The sequence below is a fragment of the Magnolia sinica genome, chromosome 7 (genome assembly GCF_029962835.1).
Source record: "Magnolia sinica isolate HGM2019 chromosome 7, MsV1, whole genome shotgun sequence".
Taxonomy (NCBI): domain Eukaryota; kingdom Viridiplantae; phylum Streptophyta; class Magnoliopsida; order Magnoliales; family Magnoliaceae; genus Magnolia; species Magnolia sinica.
The window spans coordinates 55614042-55628447 of NC_080579.1; positions in this window are offsets into that span (position 1 = coordinate 55614042).

Here is a 14406-nt window from a genome sequence, read left to right on the forward strand (position 1 = left end):
ATTGCGACGATTTTGATTAATGGAATGCATGTTGTTTGTCTTTGGAGTTGTGCTGTGCTGTGTTATTGTGTGGATGGATTATGTGACTTAGAATCTGACAGGTTGCATCCTCTGTTGAATGTAGGGATGCCTCCTAAGGGTTCAAAGACTTCGGCCGGTCTCTCTCTGATTGAGTCGCTTGTTGGGGTTCCTCCCTTGAGCGATAGCCAGTCAGATCCGCAGGCGGGTCCATCTCGTGCCAGTGTTGGGTCAACACAGATGGCTCCTTCAGTCACACCCTCGGTTCCTGGGCCGAGCCGTGCACCTTCATCTACTCCACCTGTTGATAGGTTTGAGCAGATGATGTTGTTGATGCAGCAGCAGCAGATTCAGCAGCAGCACCAGCAGGAGTTCCTCTCTTCCATGGCTGGCATCTTTGCTTAGTCAGTAGGGGCGACTCCACCTGTTTCACCTATGCCTCCATCTGGGAGTGCTAGTGCTAGTGTCGGTGCCAGCGGCACATTTGAGCGATTCCAGCGCTTGCGACCTCCTACTTTTGCGGGTTCTCATAGACCCAAGGAGGCCGAGTATTAGATTGACTGCATCTCTAACATGCTGAGACCGTTGCACTGCTCTGAGGTCGAGCAGGTTGAGCTTGCCACCTTCATGTTTGAGAAGGAGGCCAGTTTGTGGTGGGACAGTGTGCTTCGCACTGTCGAGGAGGATTTTGTTTGGTCGTGGCAGGCGTTTGAGGCACGCTTCCACGAGAAGTATTTCCCGGTGACGTACCGACATGAGAAGGAGAGTGAGTTCCTTCGCCTCCGCCAGGGAGGGTTATCGGTTACGGAGTATGAGAACCGGTTTACTGAGTTGGGGCGGTATGCTCCTTTGATCCTGGGTGATCAGCCGATGAGGATGCGGCATTTCTCTGAGGGACTGAGACTTGAGATCCGATCGAAGATTTACTGTGCTAACATTTCTTCTTATGCGGAGCTGGTGAGCATGTCCTTGCGAGCAGAGCAGGACGGAGATAGAGCACCGATGGTTCCTAGGCCACGACCGGATTACCAGTGAAATCCTATTAACTATGGTACTTGATCCACCAAGACTCATGAGCCGGACATGGTGGTATGGGACACCGTAGTCGAGCTGTCGGCCTACGCTGGGGTGACGAGCCTCCCCGTAGTGACCAGTGAGCAACTAAACTCGTGAGCCGATTATGGTGGTATGAGACACTATATTCGTGCTGTCGGCCTACATTGATTGGTAACGAGCCCTTTGTAGTGACCTCAAGCATACCTGGATACCGTAAGGAGGTGACGAGCCGAACTGTGGTAGTAAGGGCATGAAAGGCGTGCATTGATTGGTGACGAGCCCTTTGCTACGACCTCAAATATATGATCGTATGAGATGTCTAGGATTGACGACCCTAGTATGGATCACTGTTTGGATGGTGATGTGAGGAAGGTATCTTAGCTTCCAAATCCTGCCGTGTGAAATGGACTAATAACAACTTGGTAATCATATCCATGCACCGTATTTGCATGTGCTTTGTAGATGTGGTGTACTTTGAGGCGATGTCATGCGTAACGTAAGATGAAGACGCTGAGGGTATACGCGTGAGGGCACGCATCATATTGCATACATCCTTGCATTAACAAGAGTACTTAGGATTTATTTAATTATCCTGCTTTATCATTACTGTTTGATTGAACTGATAACATGTTAACCAGTGCCTTATTGTTCCACTGAGTTAATCACTCACTCCCACGTTTCTGGGGCGGTGTTAAACACCCACCAGACTCTGTCTTAGGCCCTGATGTTGCAGATGTGGATGCGACGTCTGAGGCAGAGCGGGAGCTGGATGATGACGAGGCTGCCTTCTCCTATATGCAGTTTTCAGATGGGTTTTAGCGAGCCTCGGTCTGATGCGCGGGATCTCTGGGATTATTTTGGGAACTGAAATGATGTAATTGATACTTATGATTTTGTTAAATAATACTTCCATACGATCTAGCTTGTATATGTAATTCAGGGATTTACACTTGTACACATATTTTCCTATAAGTCTTCCGCTTGCTTTATTTACTTATCCCTGAATCATATATGTGTTTTGGCTTAATCTATTCCATGTTTTATGCACTAATACAGTCAACATACATCTATCATTAAATGTGTTGTATAAGTGATGTTTTGGAACTCGGGAGCTGAGTTATGCTCGACCCTCGAATTTCAGGGCGTTACAATGAGTCGAGCATTGTTCACATGATTGGTCGAGCAATCTCCAGGACTGGTCGTCGCTCAACAAAAAAATTCCAAAAATTTGTAACAATCTTAAGACTGGTCGAGGAATTTCTTGGATTGGTCGAGTCAGTGCTAGGACTAGTCGTACAGAGTCCAGGACTAGTCGAGAAACAGTCTATTTACTTGTAAAATGATCTAATTTAATTATGTATTTAAAATGACCTACCCTAAGGTCAATCTAAGGTCATTTATACCTCATAAGCAATGGATGAACATTGAGACTTCTTTTTTGCTTCACTTGATAGATATTCTTCGAAATTTATGAAGCTTAATGTCTTGACATGTAGAGAATCTTGAACTTAAAACTTACAAAGCTTGAAATTGACATTCATTGAAGCTTGATCTTGAGGTACTTGAGATGTACTTCACCTCGAGACTTGAGTACCAAAATAAGGACGATTGTCTTGCCTTTAGTTGTAGCTTTAAAACCTTGCACTTTAAAGTTCTTGAAGTAAAGACTATTGTCCTTTTACATAAGATGCACAGACCTGTAGAGGTGCTACACAAGATAAGGATTCCAGGAGGTTTTAGCACTACAAAATTTGACAACCAAAGGAGCTAGAAAACATCGTACTCACAGTTTCCCCCTTTGTCAAATTTGTGACAAAACACACTTCATAAAAATATAAGCATTATACACATAAAGAATCATGCTAGTTATAAAAAGAAACCAATTACAACCTAGTTAAAGAATCATGTACCAGTTATAGAAACAAAACGTGCATCAATTCACAACCTGGTTAAAGAATCATACACCATTCTACAAACAATGCGTACGTCAATTCTTCCAATAATAACTCCCCCTTACTTACTCCTCTCCCTTTATTAAAGAAAGGTTACATATCCACGTTACATATCCACAATCTATCCACAATCCATCCACAACCATATATCAAGCATGACAAAATTCTTCCCCTTTTTGTCAAAATATGACAAAGGAAGAACCAAATACATGGAATAAGATGTAGATAAATAAAGAGGAATAAGATGAGCAATGAAGAATAATATATCATTGTTTAATCAAGATATTATAGATATAAGCAAGTAATGTTTAAGCATCATGAATCAACAACATCCAAGTTCATCCAAAGTTAATCCCACAAACTTAAAGAAAACAATGTATTATAAGAGTTATTACAAACCAAAATTAGAAAATACTAATTAGATCCTGAAGAGGGAGAAGGAATAGATGGATCAATCTGATGTAAACCCTTAGTTATGTGCCTCATATATTTACGCATATAAGAAAATTGTGAATCCTGGGTTACACGAATCTGAGCCACCTGTTCCTTGAGAGAATGCAACCTCTCAGCAAAATTAGAAGGGTGATAATCAGGGTCAGCCTCAGAATCTGATTCGAGCTCATCAAAGATATCGTCCATGTTTATATCATTTGCAGGTAATTCACCTTCTTCTTCATTCACTGCTTCAGCTCCACCACCACCCACATTGACTTGGCCTTCGGCCAACCTCAAATTCATCTTGTTTATATTTGAGTTGTTAAAGATGAGATGTTGAATGGGTGCCTCTCCAACAGGCATAGCCACTAACATATGAGTGGCCAACACAGTAATAAGATATGTAAAAGGGATATCATTGTGTTCAGGATGGAGACGGAATTGTATAATGAAATGACAGATTAAAGAAGGAAGATAAACATTTGAACCAGAAAGGATGGAATGCAAAATCCGAACCATGAAAGAGGTGAATTCGGTTTTGTTACCAGACCGAGGATAAAGATTTGAAATAAATATCCTATGAAGAACCCTGTATCTGGGTAACAAGTACTTTGAAGCAAGCGCATTCCCATTTTGACTCCATTGCGCATTTATATTGCACAGTGCTCTAATAAGCATATGTTTTTCTGATTCAGATGGTTTAACTACTAGAGTGCCAATTGGAATACCGTCATCATTGACAGGTATATCAATTAGGGCAGAAATCAGATGTTGGTCAACTCCAAATGGACCTTCTCTAATTGTTATAATAAAAGTTAAATTTTCAGTTGAAAAATAAAAAATACATGCATACATAGCCTGCGCAATAGATCGGTATGCCAGCCTACCCCAATGTAGAATGTTATCCCATCCTACGGATTGGAGAAGAGGAAGAATTTCAAATGGAGCAAGATGTTCAACATGATTAGGTTGCTCAACTATAACATTGCGCAACCGTAAATCCTGCACATAGGAGGAATCATCTTCAGCTGACCGAAGGTGGCGTCATGTGATAGGTGTCGATCTAGATGTTGAAGGACCATGAGTGCTCTTCTTTCTACCTCTAGCATCCATTTACAACTAGGAATACAAGAAATCAAGAGGTTGTAAAAGATGTAGTGTGGGTTTTCTCAAAATTAAATTTTGGAGAAGAGAATTCCAAAAACCTCAATGAAACAAGAAATAAATCACTCCAAGGATGAAAAAGAAATGATATGGACTTGAATCTATAAGGAAAATAGAAATAAACTACTAACCTTGAAGATCAATGGAGATGGGTTCAACCGGTCGTGCTTAGACCCGTTGGAGAAGAAGCCCAAATGAGGAAAAGAGGGATTTTCCCCCCAAATATAGTCAAACCCGTGATTCTACGACTGGTCAAGTACCTGCTCGACCGGTAGTGCCACGACTGGTCGAGCATGTACTCGACTGGTCGTGCACAGCCAAAAATGTGCATATTTCATGAAATATTGAAATTTAAAAATACCAACTAACAAGTATATACATTATAATATAGAAATGCATGAATAATCAATTCAAATTGCACATACGAAGATCAAATTTTAATTTAGAGAACTTGCTTTTGTCGAACGGTTTTATGAATATGTCAGTGAGTTGAGTCTTGGTCGGAATGTATTCCAAAGAGATTGTCTTTTCTTCCACTAATTCACGAATGTAATGATATTAATGTTAATGTGCTTGGTTCATGTATGCTGGATTGGATTTTTAGATATATTAATTGTACTAGAATTATCACAATATAAAACCATAGAGTCCTGTTCAATTCCATAATTGCTTAACATTCTTTTCATGCATACAAGTTGAGTGCATGCATTACCTGTAACAATGTATTCAGCCTCAGTGGTAGAGAGCTATACAGAATTTTGTTTCTTACTCTGTCAAGAAACTATACAGTTCCTAATAGAGAAATAACCACCACTAGTTGATTTCCTATCATCAACATTATCAGCCCAATCAACATAGTGTACCCAGCTAATTGAACACTATTATCATGTGGATACCAAAGACCTAGATTAGTTGAACTTGCAACATATCGCATAATCCAGTTAACAGCAGTTAAATGTGACTCTTTAGGGTCAGATTGATATTTAGTGTAAATTCCTACGCTAAATGCAATATCAGGTCAGCTTGCAGTTAAATACAACAAACTACCTATCATACTGCGATATAATTTAGGATCCACTTTCTTACCTATAGAGTCCTTTGAGAGTTTTGAAGTCGTACTCATAGGAATATCAAAAGTTTTCCCATTCTCAAATCTGAATTTTTTAACTAAGTTCAGAGCATATTTGGTTTGAGAAATGAAGAAACCATCACGTTGCTGTTTAACTTGCAACCCTAGGAAATAATTCAACTCCCCAACTATGCTCATTTCGAACTTAGATTTCATAAGATCTGCAAACTCAACAGTCATGTTAGCACAGGTAAATCCATAAATAATATCATCAACATAAATTTGTACCATTAAAATATGATCATTATGTTTCTTTACAAACAAAGTCTTATCAAAACTTCTCATTATAAAGTTATGACTTAGTAAAAACTTAGTCAATTTTTCATATTATGCCCTGAGAGCTTGTTTTAAAACGTAGAGAGCCTTTTTTAGGCAATAGACATGATCAGTATTCTTAGGGTCTTCAAAACCTGTTGGTTGTTCAACATACACTCCCTTATGTAAATCGCCATTTAAAAAAGCACTCTTTACATCCACTTGATAAATTTTGAACTTTCTAAAGCAAGCAATGGATATAAATATTCTGATTGATTCAAGACAAGCTACTGGGGAAAATGTTTCATCATAATTGATGCCTTCAATTTGATGGTACCCTTATATAACCAGTCTAGCCTTGTTTTGAATTATATTACCAAGTTCATCAAACTTATTTTTGAAAATCCACTTAGTTCCAATAATATGTTTATCTGTTGGCCTAGGAACTAAGTATTAAACATCATTTCTAACAAATTGATTAGGCTCTTCTTGCATCGCACCTATCTAGTTTTCGTCAGTAAGAGCTCTTTTACGTTAGTCGGATCTCTCTAGGATGTAAAGCACACATAGTTACACACATCTTTTAGTTGTCTAAGAGTGCGCACACCAATAAGAGGGTTTCCAAGAATTTGAATGATATTTAACAGCTTTCAGTTCAGAGTTGTTTTGATTTGATGAAGAATCTAGTTTATCAATTAGAAGTACTTCATCCTTATCTGAACTTGAGACAGGTGTATTCAAGTGATCGTCTATAACCACATTAATAGATTCTTGAATTACACTAGTTCTCTTATTTAGAACCCAATATGCCCGACTATATAGAGCATACCCTAAAAATATTCCTTCATCACTTTTGGTGTCAAACTAACCCAGATTTTCTCGGTCTAGCACTTGCTGCCAAAAACTCATAAGTATTTGACAGTAGGCTTTTTATCAAACCACATTTCATAAGCCATTTTATCGTTTGATTTTCTAGTATAAACACGGTTAATTATATAACATGCAGTATTTACGACTTCGGCCTAACGATTTTTAGGGAGCTTCATACTGTTTAACATTACATTTCCCATTTCTTGAAGCACTCTATTTTTTCTTTCTACGATACCATTTTGTTATGGCGTTTTGGGTGTAGAGAATTCATATGATATTCCCTGACTACTGCAAAATTTCTCAAAACTGCTATTCTCAAATTTTGATCCATGATCGCTATGGATCATATAGACTTGAGTATCTTTTTCAGTTTGGATACGTTTAAGTACTCTTTTAACTTCATTAAGAGTTTCTGATTTATCTCTTAAGAAGACTACCTAAGTATATCTAGTAAAGTCATCAACGATTACCAGAATATACTTTTTTTCACCTTGACTCTCCATTCTAGTTGGTCCAATAAGATCCAAATGGAGGAGTTCGAGTGGTTTAGATGTGGCATTGGAGTCTATCTTTTTGTGAGAACTCCTAGTTTGCTTGCCAATCTGGCATTCACCACATCTTTTATCTATTTTTTGTATTTTGGGTAAGCCTCTTACTAACTCTCTTTTGCTCAATCTATACAGGTTACGGTAGTGTACATGTCCAAGGCATTTATGCCATAACTCAGTCTCATCGGTATGGACCATGTAACCCGATAAATTAGATGAGCTAGAGTTACTTATAATATAACAGTTTTCAGAAGTTCTACGACCAGTTAATATTATAGAACCGTTTTTATTTAAAATTTCACACCTTAGGTTAGAAAATTTTATGCTATGATTTATATCGCATATTTGAGAAATGCTTAGTAAGTTATGTCTTAAACCTTTTACATATAAATCATTCTCAATTATAGGGAGGTTAGAAATTGAACCGTACCTTGGCCAATAATTCTGCAGTTGCTACCATCACCAAATGTGATTGATCCATCAGTCATGTCTTTAAGAGTGGTGAACAGACCTTTGTCACCAGTCATGTGTCTGGAGCATCCACTGTCTAGGTACCACTTTGAATGGCTAGAAGCTTTGAAAGTGGTGTGGGCAACCAAACATGCAACCTTAGGAACCCATTTCAGAACTGTTTTGGGTTTAAGAGTATAGTTGGTCTTCTTATGATTGTAGTTATTATAAGACTGACCCATTGAGTTAGATTTTAAGAGCTCCTTAAGTAAATCAACAATTTTCTCAGCTAATGGATTACGATTTTGATTTTTATACTTGATATGGTTGCTTTTAGGTTTTAAGGATTGAAAAGTTTTAGCATTTTTAGAATAATTTTGATTTGAACTTTTCCCTTTTGAGCTTGAAGACTCTCCTTTCACAAACTTAGGAGGAGTATTCTTATGTTTGGGAGGAATATTTTTGTCGTAGCCCAAACCGGATCGGTCGCCACATTTTCTAGATCCAGATAATAGTTTTTCTAACTTAGGATCACCTTGGGCATACCTCCATGTATCCTTTAAACTCAAAAGTGAAGAGACTTCAAGTTTTAGTTTTTCATTTTCAAATTTTAGATTTTCAATAAGGGAGGTTTTGAAATCTAAATTGCATTTATTTTTTCCAAAAGAATTTGAAATGTCGGATTTTTCTAAAATAAGAGTATTAAAATTTTCTTTAAGTTTAAAAAACTCTTCTTTTTGAAGTTTTAGTTTTATGGCAATTTTACAACTTTCCTTGTATAGGGCATTGTAAGCATCTTGAAGATCTTCTTCATTTTCATGCTCACTATTCATATTTTCTTCATCAGTTGAATCATCATGATATGAAAAAGTGAACTTGGCTAGAGTCATAAGGGCTTTGACTTCATTACTCGACTTGGTTTCAGAATCTTCTGATTTAGAAGAGGCTTCAGAGCCAGAAGATTCATCCCAAGTAGCCAACATACCTTTCCTTTTAGGTTTGTCCTTTTTAAGACACTTATTCGCTAAATGCCCATATTCATGGCGGTTGTAACATTGACTATATTTTAAAAATTTCTAAGTTTTAGATTTAAATCTTTTCTTATCATTAGATTTTTGAAAATCACCCCTCTTTTTACTTTTGAAAATCTTATAAAACTTCATAGCTAAAAGGGTCATATCATCTTTAGAATTTTCCAAATCAGAATTACTATTTTCTTGATAAATACATTTAGAAGATTTAAGGGCAATGGATTTACCTTTAAGATCTTTAAAGTTTAACTCATAGGTTTGTAAAGATCCAACTAACTCTTCTACCCTCATATTATCCGTATCACGAAGTTCTTGGATCGCAGTCACCTTTGAATTGAACCGTTCAAGTAGTGAGCGTAGTATCTTTGCACAGACTTTACTTTCTAGGACTTTATCATCGAGCCCCCACATAGAGTTAATAATGACATTCAATCTAGTATAAAAGTCCATGAAAGCTTCACTTTCCTCCATACATATTTCCTCAAATTTGGTTGTGAGATTTTGGAGTTTAGATTTCTTGACGATTGTTGTTCCCACGTGTGTCATTTCCAAAATATCCCAGGCTTACTTTGCAATATCACAGGATATTATTCTTTTGAATTCATCTATGATAGTGCACAAGTTATGGCGTTTAAAGCCTTCCCATTGGCACTACTCTCATTTTTCTGAAGAGTGGTCCAAGTAAAATAAGGTGTGACTTTCATTGATTTGGATCCGTCGATACCAGTTACTTCAGTAGTAGGAGGGGTCCATTCAGTCACTATCGCTTGCCACACACTCTCATCCATAGATTTTAAGAAAATCATCACTCTGGCTTTCCAATAGGCATAATTGGAGTCATCAAATGGTGGAGGCCTAGTGACTGAAAGACTATCAAAATTTGACATCATAAATAGCTCAGATTAATTAGCTCAGGAAATAAATCTAAATAGAATAATTAAAAACGAGCTATTAGGCTTTGATACCACTTGAAAAGGCCGAGCTATAGGTCCTAGAGGGGGGGGGGGGGGAGTGGGGTGTGGGGTTAATAGGACTATACCAAATTAAAACTTAACAGTAGAATTTCAATAAATTAAATACAAATAGCAATAGATAATCCCACAATGCTGAATTTAAAGATAACCTCAAATGAAAGAGTATTGAGAGGTTGATACATATGTTGTTCTAATGACAACCTTACACCATAAAAACCAAGGGTTTATGGCAAGTCAACCTTACAAGAACGATTTATATATCAAAAACTCAAACTTGACACAGAGGAATAAATAAATAAATAACAAGAAAGGAAATCTAAGCTATTACAACATTCCCACACATCCACATAAGGATTACAACATTCTTCAAAATTGAAATAAGGAAATTACAACCATCCACAAAAAGAATTAAACATTCAAACCACAAAACCAGAAATTATAGTGGTTCGCTTGTTTGTGCACCAACTGTTTAGAAAAAACAGCTACACAACTACTCCATCCTAATATCCTCACACAGTGGATATTAGCGTTCACTATGAAAATAGGTTTTTCCAGGTTCACCTAAAACCCTCACAGTTGTGTCTTTCAAGTGGGCTTACACAATTTAAAAAACCCCACACTCTGAGTTTTCTGGATCACCTCAAACAAACCAAAACAAAGATTTTTCTAGCATAATCTCAACATCCAAAAAAAAACAATTACAATAATGTAAAATACCTGGATATTCTCTTTTTGATGCCGCCTGGTATAACCAAATTAGAGTGGGATTTCAATGTAGAAGTTCAATGTCCAAACTCACTTATTAAATGGTTCCAGGTTCTAAATTGATTCTAGATTTAAAGCACTTTAGGCTAGCTTGATTTGATTTTGATTCCAAGAAATGGAAATACTTCAATCCCTCTTTCAAATAAAATTGAAATGCGAAAATTCAAAATCAAATGCAAAGAAAGCTAATAAAAGAGAATATTAAATGAGCACAATATAGCTTAAAAAGAACATTAACTTATCTCTCAGAGCGACGTATTGATTTATCTTGAATTAAATGAAAAACTCTGAAATTCATGCTCTTTTTATAAGTGAAGAAATCGCGTTCAGGATTGGTCCAGAGGACACCACGACTGGTCGTAAGACCAACTGATTTTTAAAAATTTGAGTGTGATAAGATAAAGTCATTCCATGACTGGTCGTAGGCCCTCCATGACCAGTCGAGGGACCTCCATGGCTAGTCGTGACCTGTCCACGACTGGTTGTGTGGAACCAGATTTAGTTGTTAGACTTTGAGTCGTAGCTGCAGGACTGCTCGTGAACGAGCCGAGCACTGTTCACATGACTGGTCGAGCAGTTTCCAGGACTGGTCGTCGCTCAACAAAAAAATTTCAAAAATTTGTAACAATCTTAGGACTGTTCAAGGAATTTCTTGGACTGGTCAACCCAATGCTAGGACTAGTCGTACAGAGTCTAGGACTAGTCGAGAAACAGTCTATTCACTTATAAAATGATCTAATTTAATTACATATTCAAAATGACCTACCCTAAGGTCAATCTAAGGTCATTCATACCTTATAAGCAATGGATGAACATTGAGACTTCTTTTTACTTCACTTGATAGTTGTTCTTCGAAATTTATGAAGCCTAATGTCTTGACATGTAGAGAATCTCGAACTTAAGACTTCTAAAGCTTGAAATTGACATTCATTGAAGCTTGATCTTGAGGTACTTGAGATGTACTTCACCTTGAGTCTTGTGTACCAAAATAAGGACTATTATCTTGCCTTTAGTTGTAGCTTTAAAACCTTGCACTTTCAAGTTCTTAAAGTAAAGACTATTGTCCTTTTACATAAGATGCACAGACCTGAAGAGGTGCTACACAAGACAAGGATTCTAAGAGGTTCTGGCACTACAAAATTTGACAACCAAAGGAGCTAGAAAACATCACACTCAGAGTTGTTTTTGTTTGGAATGTGTTAATGATGAATGATGAATGACTGCCAACCTTGGGCAATACCTTTTGTCTTCTTATATGTCTGAATTCCTACATATCCTATCTAAGTTTGATGATAATTAATCAATACCTATATGACTCATACACTGTGCGATGATGGTTTAAAATGTCTTTCTCCAATTTATTGGTTCTCCTCTTTGCAAATGTAACTTTAGTCATACTACATGCTATTGTTATTAACTGACCCTTTGCCAATCATTGACAAAAAGGGAAAGACAATCCCACCATGTAAACTCCATGGTTGTATGTTTTAAGAGCATGGTGATACATGTTGATAGGGGGAGCAGCTACATTATGGTTGTATGTGTGTGTTAGCTAGAAATCTTTGTAAAATTGTGTAAAGTTGATGTACACACAATTGACAGCGGGGAGATTGTCCTTGTTTGTCAATTAGCGTGACGATTGAGTCAGTATGTTTAGATAGCCCCGTGTGAAGACAATTTAAGATGATGCCTCAATTGGATGGGTGAATCAAGAACGCTAAAGGTAAATTAAATCTCACATCCCATGTCCAAAATCCCTAGGTATATAATTCCCTTAAAAAATTATAGAACAACAAAGGAATTCAATATTTGAAAACTTGGTATAAATAGGTAAATCTTCTAAGTTTTCTACAGGTCACTTCGAGCCATCAAGCATGGGTCGATGACATCGAACACTTGTGTTCGATGACATCAAACATGTCTCGATGCCATCGAAAAGTGACCCTCATATGTCCAGCAACCACAAGTATATTTGGACGGAAAATTTGATTCATCAAACATACCTTCGATGACATCGAACATGTGTGTTCGATCACATCGATGGTGTTTTGAGGAATCGAAGAACTTAGAGTTTCTATCCAGCAAGCTTCTTAAAAATTTCGAGGAATCGAACTAGTTTCCATGTTATCAAGATTCAAACTCCGATGACATCGAACAGGGTTTAATGACATCGAAAAAGGTCAAGAAAATGTCTAGCGTGCTTCAAAGGAAAATATGTTTGAAAGATCAAGGAATTAAACTAGGTTCGATGACATCAAGATTTAAATCCAGATGACAACGAATCAGGTTCGATGAAATTGAATTAAGACACAAAATTGTCCAGTGAACTTTAAAGTAAAATCACGGATAAATTTGAGGAATCGAACTAGATTCAATGACATCAAAATTCAAATTTTGATGACATCGAATCAAGTTCAATGACATCGGACGTAGACAAATTTTAACAATTATATTACCGTTGGACATTTTGCCTTTATAAATAGAAGCTCAGTTCTATTGTTTGTATTGAGAAAAAGAGAGAGTTCTTCTTACCTACCATCATTAAGCCTTCTTCTCATGGAAGTTCATTCCCCAACCCTTTCTTATTCATTGAATACTCAATAGATTGGATTAGAGAATGAACGTCAGCATTCATGGATCCTCCAACAACTACTTAATGGCAAATCATTATGCTGGATCATCCTGAATGCTTGGAATCGCTCTGTCTCTTAATGACTCACATTTAATAGAGTAGATTTCACCAAAAACTTTGACCCAACCCCTGATACTTATATTGGAGAATCTTCAAGTGTTGCGGTTCAAGGGAGCTAAAGAATCTCCATCATCAAAGGATATCGTCTTCATCATGTGTTAAATGAGACTTATCTACTTACAAGTAAGTCATTAGAGTCCAGAGATCATGTTTATCATTCCTTGTGTAGGATTGGGTCACATGTTGTATCTCAAACTTACCAAGCCCTCAGTGGAGGCCTCCGACGGGAGAGTACATCTAGGTTCTTTGTGTAGAACCTAGGCTAGTGTGGCCTAAATCTAGGTTCTTTGTGTAGAACCTTGGCCTGTGTGGCCTAAACCTAGGCCCTTGTGTAGGACCTTGGCCTGTGTGGCCTAAACTTAGGCCCTTGTGTAGGACCTTGGCCTGTGTGGGCTAAACCTATGTTCCTTATGTGGAACCTTGGCCTGTGTGGCCTAAACTGTAACGCCCCGGTTTTCAGGACCCGAATATATGACCCGTGTTCCAAAAATCTGAGTGTTAGCTTTAAAGGATGGTCAAATTCGAGTGTACATTTTTTTTTCCTTCATCAGAGTAAGCAAATGAGCGTAGTGTGGACAAATCGACATAAAGGAAAATTTCATTATCATTCAAATTTACAAGAAGTTGCCCATAATGACTTATACAAACCAATGTCTCTGAATTTAACAAGTACAAGATTTACAAGAATTTAATACATGAACAATAGCGGAAAACATATAAATATAAGCCGCAAGATCACGCAGCTCCTCCAGGTAAATATAGCCATGCATCCCTGGCAATCGTACCCTGCTCCTCATCAAGTCTGAACATACATATCACTAAAGCCACCTGTACTACCTGTACGGTTGTATATTTGATGGATGAGTGGCCAACTCAGTGTGAATTCCCCTCAAGATTACACACCGCCGCATTAGGTAAGAAATAGTATAAAACATCCAGACAACCAAAACAGAGTAAATGCAGTCTTATTAGGTGCATGGATGCATGAATGCAATCATCGACCCGGG